Genomic DNA, 13020 nt, shown 5'->3' on the forward strand with positions numbered 1-13020 from the left:
ACTAGAACTAGGGGGCATAATCTTAGAATAAGGGGCCGCCCATTTAAAACTGAGATGAGGAGGAATTTCTTCTCAGCGGGTTGTAAATCTGTGGAATTCGCTGCCTCAGAGAGCTATGGAAACTGGGACATTGAATAAATTTAAGACAGATATAGTTTCTTAACCGATAAGGGATTAAGGAGTTATGGGGAGCGGGCAGGAAAGTGGACCTGAGTCCATGATCGTATCAGCCATGATCGTATTACATGGCAGAGCAGGCTCGAAGGGGCCATATGGCCTTCTCCTGCTCCTATTTCTTATGTTCTTATGTATTAAATACTCAACTTTTGGAAAATGTAATTTGTCAATGAAAATTGGCATACAGGTACAGCAGGCGGTGAAGAAGGCAAATGGTATGTTGGCCTTCATAGTTAGGGGATTTGAGTATAGGAGCAGGGAGGTCTTACTGCAGTTGTACAGGGCCTTGGTGAGGCCTCACCTGGAATATTGTGCACAGTTTTGGTCTCCTAATCTGAGGAAGGACATTCTTGCTATTGAGGGAGTGCAGCGAAGGTTCACCAGACTGATTTCCGGGATGGCTGGACTGACATATGAGGAGAGACTGGATCGACTGTGCCTTTATTCACTGGAGTTTAGAAGGATGAGAGGGGATCTCATAGAAACATATAAAATTCTGATGGGACTGGACAGGTTAGATGCAGGAAGAATGTTCCCCATGTTGGGGAAGTCCAGAACCAGAGGACACAGTCTAAGGATAAGGGGTAAGCCATTTAGGACTGAGATGAGGAGAAACTTCTTCACGCAGAGAGTTGTTAACCTGTGGAATTCTTTACCGCAAAGAGTTGTTGATGTCAGTTCATTGGATATATTCAAGAGGGAGTTAGATATGGCCCTTACGGCTAAAGGGATCAAGGGGTATGGCGAGAAAGCAGGAAAGGGGTACTGAGGTGAATGATCAGCCATGATCTTATTGAATGAGGGTGCAGGCTCGAAAGGCTGAATGGCCTGCTCCTGCACCTATTTTCTATGTTTCTATGTCCATGCTGCTGGGAGCACAAATAATGCCCAGATCAAATAATTAATTTGTGCAATAATTCAGGTTCAGTCATCTGCTGAGATATATCAATAGATAAACTAGAGCCATTTGATGCAATGGTCGTTGACCTATGCTAACATACAATATAATGGATAGAGGGGAGTGACCATAAGGTTGTGATCTACTTGAGTGATTCAGACACTAGGGTCGGAGTTTTCCCATTGCCTAGCATGTGGGTTTGGGGACGGGACGGCAGTTCAATTTGCGGAAATTGGCAGCGTGTCGCAAACCCGCCGTCATCCTGCCGACTTCCGCATTTAACTCAGGCGCATTTGGAGGTGCCCCACGGACCCGCTTGGGAGAGGTGGGTGACCTCATTTAAGTACTTAAATGCTTGTTGAGACCCTTAAGAGGGTTTTTAACACAGCTTTTGGCATTGACTTTAGGAACACAGGATTCATGCACCTTGGGAATCTTGCCTGTGAAGGGCAGGCGGTAGCTCAGTGGCCATTGTGCGAGTGCATTAATTGAGAGCTGGAAAAAACACATAAGTACTCCCACATTACACCTGGTTACTTGGCTAAGGGAAATACCCTTGCTCACTCCATCTTGTGCAGAAATGTAGCTGTCAGCAGTTTGCAGGTAATTTCTGCAACCTTGAAAGCCACTCTCACCACATTACGATTCACGATTGGGCCTCTGATCTCCACTTTACCTGCCATCTATTACACCAGCATGAGTGCCACTACTACTGTCTCACCTTGGACCTTAGAATTAGACCAAGATGAGCCCCAGCAGCAGCAGCCACAACACTACCAGCAGCCTTCTCCTCAATGACCTGATGCTGCACAGGAGGGAGGGGGTCAGCACAGGGGTGCAGCATGCCGGAGGTGATACCCCCAACACAGGGTATACAGGCAGAGGATGAGCTTTCTCAACATGACTGAGCAGCAGTGCCAAAGGAGGCTCATGCTATCGCGCCAAGACCTGCAGCCCAGAGGACCTGGTAGACACTCCTTACCAGTGGCTGTCAAAGTCACCAGAGCTCTCAACTTCTTCATCACAGGCTCCTTTCAGGGATCTGCAGCAGACATTTGCAGGATCTCGCAGTCGGCCGGCCACAGATGCATCACCCAGGTGAACGATGCCATGTTTGAGAAGTCAGCCAATTATATCAACTTTGCCACTGATGAAGCCAGTGTTATCGAGCGAGCGCTCAGCAGTGTGGCTCTGGCTGGCTTCCCACAGGAGCAGTGCATCATTGACTGCACACATGTGGCCATCAAGACCCCTCCACATCACGGGAGTGTTTGGGAACCACAAGGGCTTCCACTCCCTTAATGTGCAGCTCGTCTGCACCCATAAAAAGATCATCATGCATGTGTGTGCCAGTCTCCCTGGCAACTGTCGTGACTCTTTTGTGCTGTGCCAGTCCACCCTGCCTCAGCTTTTCACACCCCCAAACAGACTTACCGGAAATCACCTTGAACACTCCATCATCAATCTTCAAGTGAGATGTGTGCAAGACTGCTTTAAATATCGGCACTGGAAACAATCCATCGATGATGTCATCAGACCAGCTCCATTTAATTGTACCTGGAAACGCACATGGCTGGTTTAATTGGGCCTTTAAGTAAAAGACTCACTGAAGAATGCGCTGCTCACAACATCGGATTCCTGACCTGCTACACGACCCGCATACACGCAAGGTCAAGATTCCGGCTGATAAACTGAGATTAAGTTATACCTTGAAATTATTTTCTTCTGTCCATTTGAGTTAGTTCCTTTAACCAACACCTAAAACAAATTATTTGGTCATTTATTTCAGTGATGTTTGTGAGACATTTGCTGTGCCCAAATTGGTCGCCGCGTTTCCCTACATTACAACAGCGACTACAATTCAAAAGTAATTCATTGGCTGACATCCTAAGATCGTGAAAGGCGCTATATAAACGCAAGTCTTTCATTTGCTGCCCCCAAATAATGACATTCTTTATTAACAGCCTTAGTCAGTATGATGTAAAACTCGCTGTGGGACAGCAGCATACGATAGGAAGACAATGAGAACCTTTCCTCGTACACACACTCTCTCTCTCTCTCTCGCTCTCTCTAGGATGTCCATTATCTTGTGTGTACGTGACAATAACATTTTAACTTCTGCATTTTGTTTCCTGATTTCCAAAGAGCATCTGGAAGAAAAATGGAGAAATTTAAAGTGTCAGTAAATATTGGACCAGCCAAAAAAGTCACATTTGAATTAACTTATGAAGAATTATTAAAACGTAACCTGGGGAAATATGAGATGAACATCAGAGTAAAACCCAAGCAACTTGTCAATCATTTCCAGGTATATTTCTTAAGTAGCAACATTACCAATATATTTTAGCTTTGGCTGTGTTTGATTTTCCCACTTGGTGATTAAATATTATATTTTGAATTGCTGTTTCCAGATTGATGTACATGTTTTTGAACCACAAGGCATTGCCTTTCTGGATGTTGATGCAAAATTCCTAATAAATAATCTGACTTCAATTGTGAAAAAGACTCTTACTGCAACAAGGGTATGTGACTTTTTTTGTATTTTTTGTTTTAAATAAAAGCTTTACTGGAACAATAACTGGATAAATTAACATTGAGTCACTGCTTCATTCAGGCACACGTTTCCTTCAAACCAACGCTTGAGCAACAGCGCAAGTGTCCTGATTGTCATGAAACAATTCTGGATGGAGACTTCATCATACAGTATGATGTCAATAGAGATCTGTCTGCTGGTAGTGTTCAGGTAATTGAAAATTATGCTTAAAATGCAAGCCTCTGATGACTCTGCTGATTATTCTGCTGAGTTTTGATTTTATGTTTTTTCAGATTGTAAATGGATATTTTGTACATCATTTCGCACCCGCTAATCTATCCCGAATCCCTAAAAACGTTATCTTTGTGATAGACCACAGCGGATCTATGATGGGGACTAAAATGCAGCAGGTAAGAAAAGTTTTCAGTGCGGAAGGGAAGGATGGGAATCCCTTTGTTTTTCTCTTGCTATTTTCTTCACAGGTCTACACAACCTGCCCCCAAAATAGTGACTAACTTGATCCACACATCCACCACTATGAGAAAGCAGAAAAACATTTCATTTATATAGCAGCTTTCATGACCTCAGGACGTCACAAAGTGCTTTACAACCAATGATGTTTTGAAGTGTAATCACTGTTGCAATGTAGGAAATGTGGCAACCAATTTGCGCACAGCAAAGTCCCACAAATAGTATGATAATGACCAGATAATCCGTTTTAGTGATGTTGGTTGAGGGAGAACTATTGGCCAGGACACTGGAGATAACTCCCCTGCTCTTCTTTGAAGTAGTGTCATGGGATCTTTTCCATCCCCTGAGAGTCAGACAGACAGGGCAACGGTTTAACACCTCATCCAAAAGTTGGTACCTCCAACTTAACAGCACTCTCTAAGTATGTCAGTCTAGATTTTGTGCTCGAGTCTCCTTCAGAGCTGGAGGCACAAATGACACCACATGTTGTTCAATGGGTCACTAGGAAGCAGATGAAGCATTCTGGGGAAAAGTATGCTTCTGACTTTTCCCTCCCTCTGAGGTGGCTCCCCACAGCAGCTGATGGAGACGGGCATATTGGTGGCATGAAGGATTGAGTCTGTCTACCCAACCTCTGTGGCACGACTCCAGCAGTAAGGAAACACTATTGATATCAGGCATGCCATCAGGTGATTGATTATCAGTTAATAGGGCCACAAACACTGATTATTTCAGTTTAGCACGTGAATTTCCACTGATAGACAGAGAGCACAGACTCATCCTATCTTTGGATCCATAGGAAATAATGGATGTATATTCACTCTAACCTAACAAAGACCCCAATAAGAGTGTATGCAGATGTCTTACCAGATTAAATACAGACTACAGCATGTTGTACTCCTACGTTCTTAAATTAATATTGTTAATAAAGCATTAATTAACCTATAAATGTCAAGGACACATGATCAGCCCCATTGTAGAATTGGCCACTAGATACCTGCAAAAAGGTGGGGCGCAAAGTATAAATGGCCCTACATTAAGAAAAGGCCGCTTCGGAGCAAAGCTGTATTTGATGGTTATCTTCCCCGCACCCCGGCACAACATGCAGACAAACATTCTCGAAACAAAGCAGAAATGCTGGAAATACACAGCACCTGTAAAAAGAAAAGACAAGCTAATGTTTTGGGTGTAACCCTTCATCTGACAAATGTTTTGATCATTTCATGAATATGGCATCATCTCTTTAGTATGAATCTCTTACAAATGTTGCTGTAACACAGAGTTAAATTCTACATTGCTACTTCTGATTTAAGGAGCAATTAACAATAACATTGTATACAGTTCCCACAGCATACTTCTTAAATCTATTTGAGTGCAAGTCAGTTTCAAATTATTTGGTCAAAGTTACCGGTGCACGCTCTTATTCATTGAGTGTTTGTCTGTGATTCATAGGGGCCATCTTCATGGCACAGCAACATGTTGAGGAAAATGCTATCAAAGCCTGTTGTGCTCTACAGTTAATGTGATTGGTAAAGTCCATGCTCTTAAGTTACAGTTGCTGACTGATGTTTCATCCCTTCCAGACAAATGAAGCTCTAATAAAAATTTTGGATGATATGGACACAAAGGATCATTTTGCAATTATTATCTTTGATCATAATGCTGAAACATGGAGAGATTCCATATTCCGAGCAACCCTGGACAATGTGAATGAAGCTAAAGCATTTGTGCGAACCATTTATGCCAGAGGAGGTAAAGATTACTGTTTTCATCAGTAAAAAATGAGAATTTATTGTACTAACATTTTTCAAAATTAGTTATTGGGGAATTTAAATATACGGGAATAATTCTTCAAAGTGTATCCCCATTTTTCTCAACAAAAGAATTATTCTCTTAATTATTTATATTTTTAAATTACAAATATATGACAATGGAAAGAAAAAAATCGTTCTATAGTACTTTTCACATCCTCAGGATGTCCCAAAGCACTTCTCGGCCAATGAATTACTTTTGAAGTGTAGTCACTGTTATATAAGCGAATGCAGCAGACTACTTGAACATAACAAGCTCCCACAAACATCAATGAGATAAACGACCAGTCAATCTGTTTTTGCTGGTGCTAGTTGAAGGGTAAGTGTGAAGGGTGAACAGTTAGAAATGGCTGAAGCTTATCATGCCGATTGTCGATGGAGAGATGGAAGTAAAAAGGGGAAAAGTGGATAAGATGCAAAGAAAACCTGCAGGATGTCTCCTCCAGCGCTCCCACTCATCATGGCCACTTTCGTATGACTCTCCCCCTAACCGTGATGGCCAGCACATTTTCAACCACAGGGTAGAGGATAAACAGGCAGGCTTGGCCTTCTCCGTTTGCAGGCTCCTGTCGCAAGCTGTGCGCAATTTTCTTCTGTAAAAAAGAATAGAGTGTCTTAGTGGCATCCTTGTGTCTGTCATGTTCCTATAATTCATATCGTGTGTATAAGATATCAGGTCTGGGAAAGTGAGGATTGCAGTAGTGGTGAGATTTGGAAGTGCAGAAAGAAGGAGGTGGGCTGAAGTGTGTTTCAGTCATTTTTGGAGAGTGAAGGGAAGTGGGGAGGGGAATATTGTGAATAACGAGGAATCAGATGGTGTAAGTGTGAGGCGAGAGTTGTTGAGGTCATCAGCAAGATTCTTACCTTGAGAACTCTGGTGAGGTTATTGAACTTCTTTCAGCATAAGAACATAAGAAATAGGAGCAGGAGTAGGCCATTTGGCTCCTCAAACCTGCTGCGCCATTCAATAAGATTATGGCTGATCTGATCTTGGCCTGAACTCCACTTTCTGGCCCGCTCCCCATAACCTTTGACTCCCATATTGTTCAAAAATCTCTCTAGTTCAACCTTAAATATATTCAATGATCCAGCCTCCACAGCTCTCTGGGGTAGAGAATTCCAAAGATTCACGACCCTTTGAGAGAAAAAGTTCCTCCTCATCTCCATTTTAAATGGGCGCCCCCTTATTCTGAAACTATGGCCCTTAGTTCTAGATTCCCCCACAAGGGGAAACATCCTCTCAGCATCTATCTTGTCAAGCCCCCTCAGAATCTTATATGTTTCAATAAGATCACCTCTCATTCTTCTTAACTCCAATGAATATAGACCCAATCTGCTCAACCTTTCTTCATAAGACAACCCCTTCATCTCAGAAATCAAACTAGTGAACCTTCTCCGAACTGCCTTCAATGCAAGAATAAATAAGGAGACCAAAACTGTACGCAGTACTCTAGGTGTGGTCTCACGAACGCCCTGCCCTGTACAGTTGTAGCATTGCAGCCATGTCCTCAGAACTAAACTCCTGGCGTTAACTTCCTCCTCAATCTCTTGCGACTAGCAGTGGTGGTGTTTCTTGGAGTGATTTCTGCCCCAAACAGAATCTGTCTCCTGTCCACTACTTGACCAAGGCCTCCAACGCCACATCAGACAATTTGGTTGCTCCCTCTGGACCTCAGGCTGACTCTATCAGTGTGACTGTTGGCCATTCCATTGTCTGCTGGTGGATCAGAGCACTGGTGAGCCAACCTGACTGGGTGGAGTCCAAGGGCTCAAAATTCGATATCGCCGTTTTTGAGGCGGTGTCACCGCCTGAGTGCTGATTTTACCGCCAGGCATTAGGTGTAGGCTCAAACTGCCAAATGCAGTTTTTACGCCCAAAGATGAGAGAGCAGCGCTAAAAAGTGGCGTTGCACACTCATCCTCAGGCGGGAGCTCAGGAGGCTGACTGAATTTTGCAACGGGAGACTGCCACCATGCTAGCTGAAAAATGGGAAGAAAAGGGAAGAAAGAAGAAAAACCTCAAACTTCTCTGACCCACATTCAAACTTCTCCACTGTTGAAAATTGTAAGAATGCCTGTCGGAAGGCTGACGTTCACACTAAATATCGTGATAGAGGCGCCAAGGAGGCGTTGCACACTGGATGACGTCATGACACGGGTGGCATTAGCCAGCGCAGCGTTGGCTCTTGACGCCTCTGCCAAAAAACTTACTGAATTTCTGCACAGGTGTGGACACCGCTTACTGTCAAAGGTAGGCCTTTGCTGCCTGTTAGCTGCCTCCTGCTGGCAGCGGAAATGGAATTTTGACCCATAAGGCTTTGGGTGTGGACGCACTTTCGACCTGTTTTGCCACACTTTGGAATTTTATCCCAATCTCTTGATTGGTAAAAACAGGTAGTCAACTGGCGCTTTAATATCTGAAATTTTGATGTCCGACTTATATTTTGGTAGCATGACACAACCAGGTGAAATTCTACCCCAGACTGCAAAATGTTAAAAGACAACGTGATATTTTCTTTTGTTACAGGAACAAATATAAATGATCCGATGCTGGAAGCAGTAAAACGTCTGGACAAAGCCCATCAAGAAAAACAACTGCCTGAAAGAACTGTCTCCATGATTATTTTGTTAACTGATGGTGATCCAAATTCAGGTTCGTAAAAATAAATGTATTATATCTCTGTGTTGTGAAGGTCTGTCTAACTTAACTAATACTCAAAGCTGGACAGGGACAGGGTAGGCCTGAGACAGATGATATCGGGGCTTGCGTCCTGATGCTTCCTTTGCTGTTGATGAAAAATTCTTTGAAAACATGACTAACTTTCAGAACCAAGGCCTTCAGATAATAAAACACAAAAATAGGAATAAAACGTCTAGTGTTCCTTTTAGAAATTGCCCAACCAAAGTGATTGTCACCATTATAAATTTGGGACTACAGAAGATATCTCCCCAGACCGAGTGTCTAGTTTTTATGGAACTTGATTCCCACTGCCCTCACTCTATTTGTGAAGTGGTGGGACCGAGGAGTGTAACAATTGTCTCTTATGGTCTAGACTGGATTTCCGTGTCTGACATTCATATAGTACCTTTCATGACCTTAGAACTTCCCCAAAGCACTTTATAGCCAATTAGTTATTTTTGAAATTTAGTCACTGTTGTAATGTAGGAAACGCGGCAGCTAATTTCCACACAGAAAGGTTCCACAAATAGCAGTGAGATAATGATCATATAAAATGTGTTATTACTGATGTTGGTTGAGAGATAAATATTGGCCAGGGCACCGGTGAGAACTTCCCTGCTCTTCTTCAAAAAAGTGCCTTGGGATCTTTTATGTCCACCTGAGAGGGTTTAATATCTCATCCAAAAGGTGGCACCTCTGACAGTGCAGCACTCCCTCAGTATTGCACTGGCAGCCACAAATTACGTGCTCAAATCTCTGGAGTAGGACTTGAACGCACAACCTTCTGACTCAGAGGTGAGAGAGTTATGACTGAACCACAGCTAACACCTTACACCCGTGTACCCCTTCAATTTCTCCAAAGGCAAACTGAATGCACTGGATGGGGAAAGGTTTGTCTTGAATCGTAAGCTGCCTTATACCCTGGTAGGTAAAGCATACAGAATAAGATTGATGAGTCATTTGATACAATTTCTCCAATACCTGTTTTGTGTACTATTACAAAGAAATTCAGCTGTCTAAGCGAAGCTAAACTATGTCTGAAGTATATGTCACATGCAATACCTGTATCAGTGATCAAAGTATTGTAATATATGTTTTAGTTATTCTTTAAATGGGACCTAAACTACTGCTAATGTAGCCTCAAGTCAAACTTTCTGCCCTTCCTAATAGAACTCTTCTGTGAAAAAAGACGTTGCTGATTAGTTATTTAGTTTGTCTTAGGATTGTAGCATGTTCCATCTAAGAACTGTGTTCATTAAATGAATGATTACAAAATAAATTATGTTTATTTTTATTACAGGGGAATCAGACCCAACAGCCATCCAGAATAATGTTAAAAATGCCGTAAAAGACAGGTACAACGTGTACTGCCTTGGGTTTGGTTATGATGTTAAGTTCAGTTTTCTGGAGAAAATGGCACTGGATAATAACGGTGTAGCGCGGCGAATCTACGAGGATTCAGACGCTCCCTTACAGCTCCAGGTAAAATGGTTATTAGATGTTTACAGATATTGGCTCTCTTATTATGGCCCAGAATTTCTTCAGAGCAGCTCCCACTGCTGCTGTAACTTCACTGAAAGTGCGGCAGAACCCTGTTGGCACTTGAGAACTGGATTTCCACCGCACTTCTGTCAAAGTTACAATGGTGGAGCGGGAGCATCTGAGGAAACTCCCAGCGTTTCACTCACCTCTGCCGTGAGTCATTTTATGTACTGGGTGGTATTAAATGGTATAATAGTTGGTAACTCGTGTCTTGAAAGTCTGCTGCTGACTTGCAGTAAAAACGGTCAGAAACACTACACCTCTTCAATCCAATCTTAGCTCCACTTGAGGTGTTGGATAGAAAGCCCAGCGAACATTAAGGAATTTCTATCTGACTGATGACAACCACCTGATGAGAATTTCCTGCTTTATTTGGTGATAAAATAAAATGCCAGTTAAGTGCTGAGTTTGTAATGTAAGTTCACCTTGCGCATCAAAGAGGATATGAGCCAACCAGTGGCTCATGATAGTGGTTGTCGCCAAATGCAGTATTATGGCTCAAAAGTATTGACTGGAAGATGTAAGGACTGTCTGTTCGAATTGCTGATTCATATCAGTACATGGAATTCAAGTTTATCTTGGACGCAGTTCTTTGGCCCTAAGGAAGAAGAAAGGGTGCTTTAATCTTTTTTGTCTTTAATGACACCAAATCCCCAAAGTGTGTTATATAAGACATATCCAAATAGTTCTCCTAGGTGCACCAGGAGGGCTTCCTTTGATTCATTTGTGAAGTCCACGTCCCAGTTGTCAGACAAAAGGGGTAACGATTACATGGAGAGCAGACCCTGGCCTACAATCTGTTGCTCAGCACCCTGCCGAGGGAGGCAGCTTCACAGTGACATGATTCTTTACCAAAACATGAGGAATTGGTGAAGAGTAAACCTACCATACAGCACTGGACTTGGACATCTAGAACATGAAGGTGACTGCTCAACACAAGTTGTCTTAGGTAGGTCATTCTACCATGATGAACGCAGATGTTAATGAACAAAATGTTGAATCATTGTGGGTGGAGATTAGAAATAGTAAGGGGAAAAAGTCACTGGTGGGCGTAGTTTATAGGCCCCCAAATAATAACTTCACGGTGGGGCGGGCAATAATCAAGGAAATAATGGAGGCATGTGAAAAAGAAACAGCAGTAATCATGGGGGATTTTAACCTACATATCGATTGGTCAAATCAAATTGCACGGGGTAGCCTGGAGGAGGAATTCATAGAATGCATACGGGATTGTTTCTTAGAACAGTATGTTACAGAACCTACAAGGGAGCAAGTTATCTTAGATCTGGTCCTCTGTAATGAGACAGGATTAATAAACGATCTCCTAGTAAAAGATCCTCTCGGAATGAGTGATCACAGTATGGTTGAATTTGTAATATAGATTGAGGGTGAGGAAGTAGTGTCTCAAACGAGCATACTGTGCTTAAACAAAGGGGACTACAGTGGGATGAGGGCAGAGTTGGCTAAAGTAGACTGGGAACACAGACTAAACGGTGGCACAATTGAGGAACAGTGGAGGACTTTTAAGGAGCTCTTTCATAGTGCTCAACAAAAATATATTCCAATGATAAAGAAGGGCGGTAAGAGAAGGGATAACCAGCCATAGATAACCAGGGAAATTAAGGAGAGTATCAAATTAAAAACCAATGCGTATAAGGTGGCCAAGGTTAGTGGGAAAATAGAACATTGGGAACATTTTAAACGACAGCAAAGAATGACTAAGAAAGCAATAAAGAAAGGAAAGATAGATTACAAAGGTAAACTTGCGCAAAACATTAAAACGGATAGTAAAAGCTTTTACCGATATATAAAACGGAAAAGAGTGACTAAAGTAAATGTTGGTCCCTTAGAAGATGAGAAGAGGGATTTAATAATGGGAAATGTGGAAATGGCTGAGACCTTAAACAATTATTTTGCTTCGGTCTTCACAGTGGAAGACACAGAAACCATGCCAGAAATTGCTGGTCACAGGAATGTGGGAAGGGAGGACCTGGAGACAATCACTATCACTAGGGGGATAGTGCTGGACAGGCTAATGGGACTCAAGGTAGACAAGTCCCCTGGTCCTGATGAAATGCATCCCAGGGTATTAAAAGAGATGGCGGAAGTTATAGCAGATGCATTCGTTATAATCTACCAAAATTCTCTGGACTCTGGGGAGGTACCAGCGGATTGGAAAGCAGCTAATGTAACGCCTCTGTTTAAAAAAGGGGGCAGACAAAATAGGCCGGTTGGTTTAACATCTGTAGTGGGGAAAATGCTTGAAACTATCATTAAGGAAGAAATAGCGGGACACCTAGATAGGAATAGTGCAATCAAACAGACGCAGCATGGATTCATGAAGGGGAAATCATGTTTAACTAATTTACTGGAATACTTTGAGGATATAACGAGCATGGTGGATAGAGGTGTACCGATGGATGTGGTGTATTTAGATTTTCAAAAGGCATGCAATAAGGTGCCACACAAAAGGGTACTGCAGAAGATAAAGATACGCGGGGTCAGTGGAAATGTATTAGCATGGATAGAGAATTGGCTGGCTAACAGAAAGCAGAGAGTCGGGATAAATGGGTCTTTTTCGGGTTGGAAATCGGTGGTTAGTGGTGTGCCACAGGGATTGGTGCTGGGACCACAACTATTTACAATATACATAGATGACCTGGAAGAGGGGACAGAGTGTAGTGTAACAAAATTTGCAGATGACACAAAGATTAGTGGGAAAGCGGGTTGTGTAGAGGACACAGAGAGGCTGCAAAGAGATTTAGATAGGTTTAGCGAATGGGCTAAGGTTTGGCAGATGGAATACAATGTCGGAAAGTGTGAGGTCATCCACCTTGGGGAAAAAAAACAAAAAAAGGGAATACTATTTGAATGGGGAGAAATTACAACATGCTGTGGTGCAGAGGGA

The 13020-nt window shown here is 42.6% G+C and overlaps 1 pseudogene; it reads left to right on the forward strand.

Annotated features, from left to right (window-relative positions):
* Positions 1-13020, forward strand: part of LOC139276792 (inter-alpha-trypsin inhibitor heavy chain H3-like) — a 251392-nt pseudogene that overhangs the window by 13154 nt on the left and 225218 nt on the right.

This window comes from Pristiophorus japonicus, chromosome 12 (assembly GCF_044704955.1).
Source record: "Pristiophorus japonicus isolate sPriJap1 chromosome 12, sPriJap1.hap1, whole genome shotgun sequence".
In the NCBI taxonomy this organism is placed as follows: Eukaryota; Metazoa; Chordata; class Chondrichthyes; family Pristiophoridae; genus Pristiophorus; species Pristiophorus japonicus.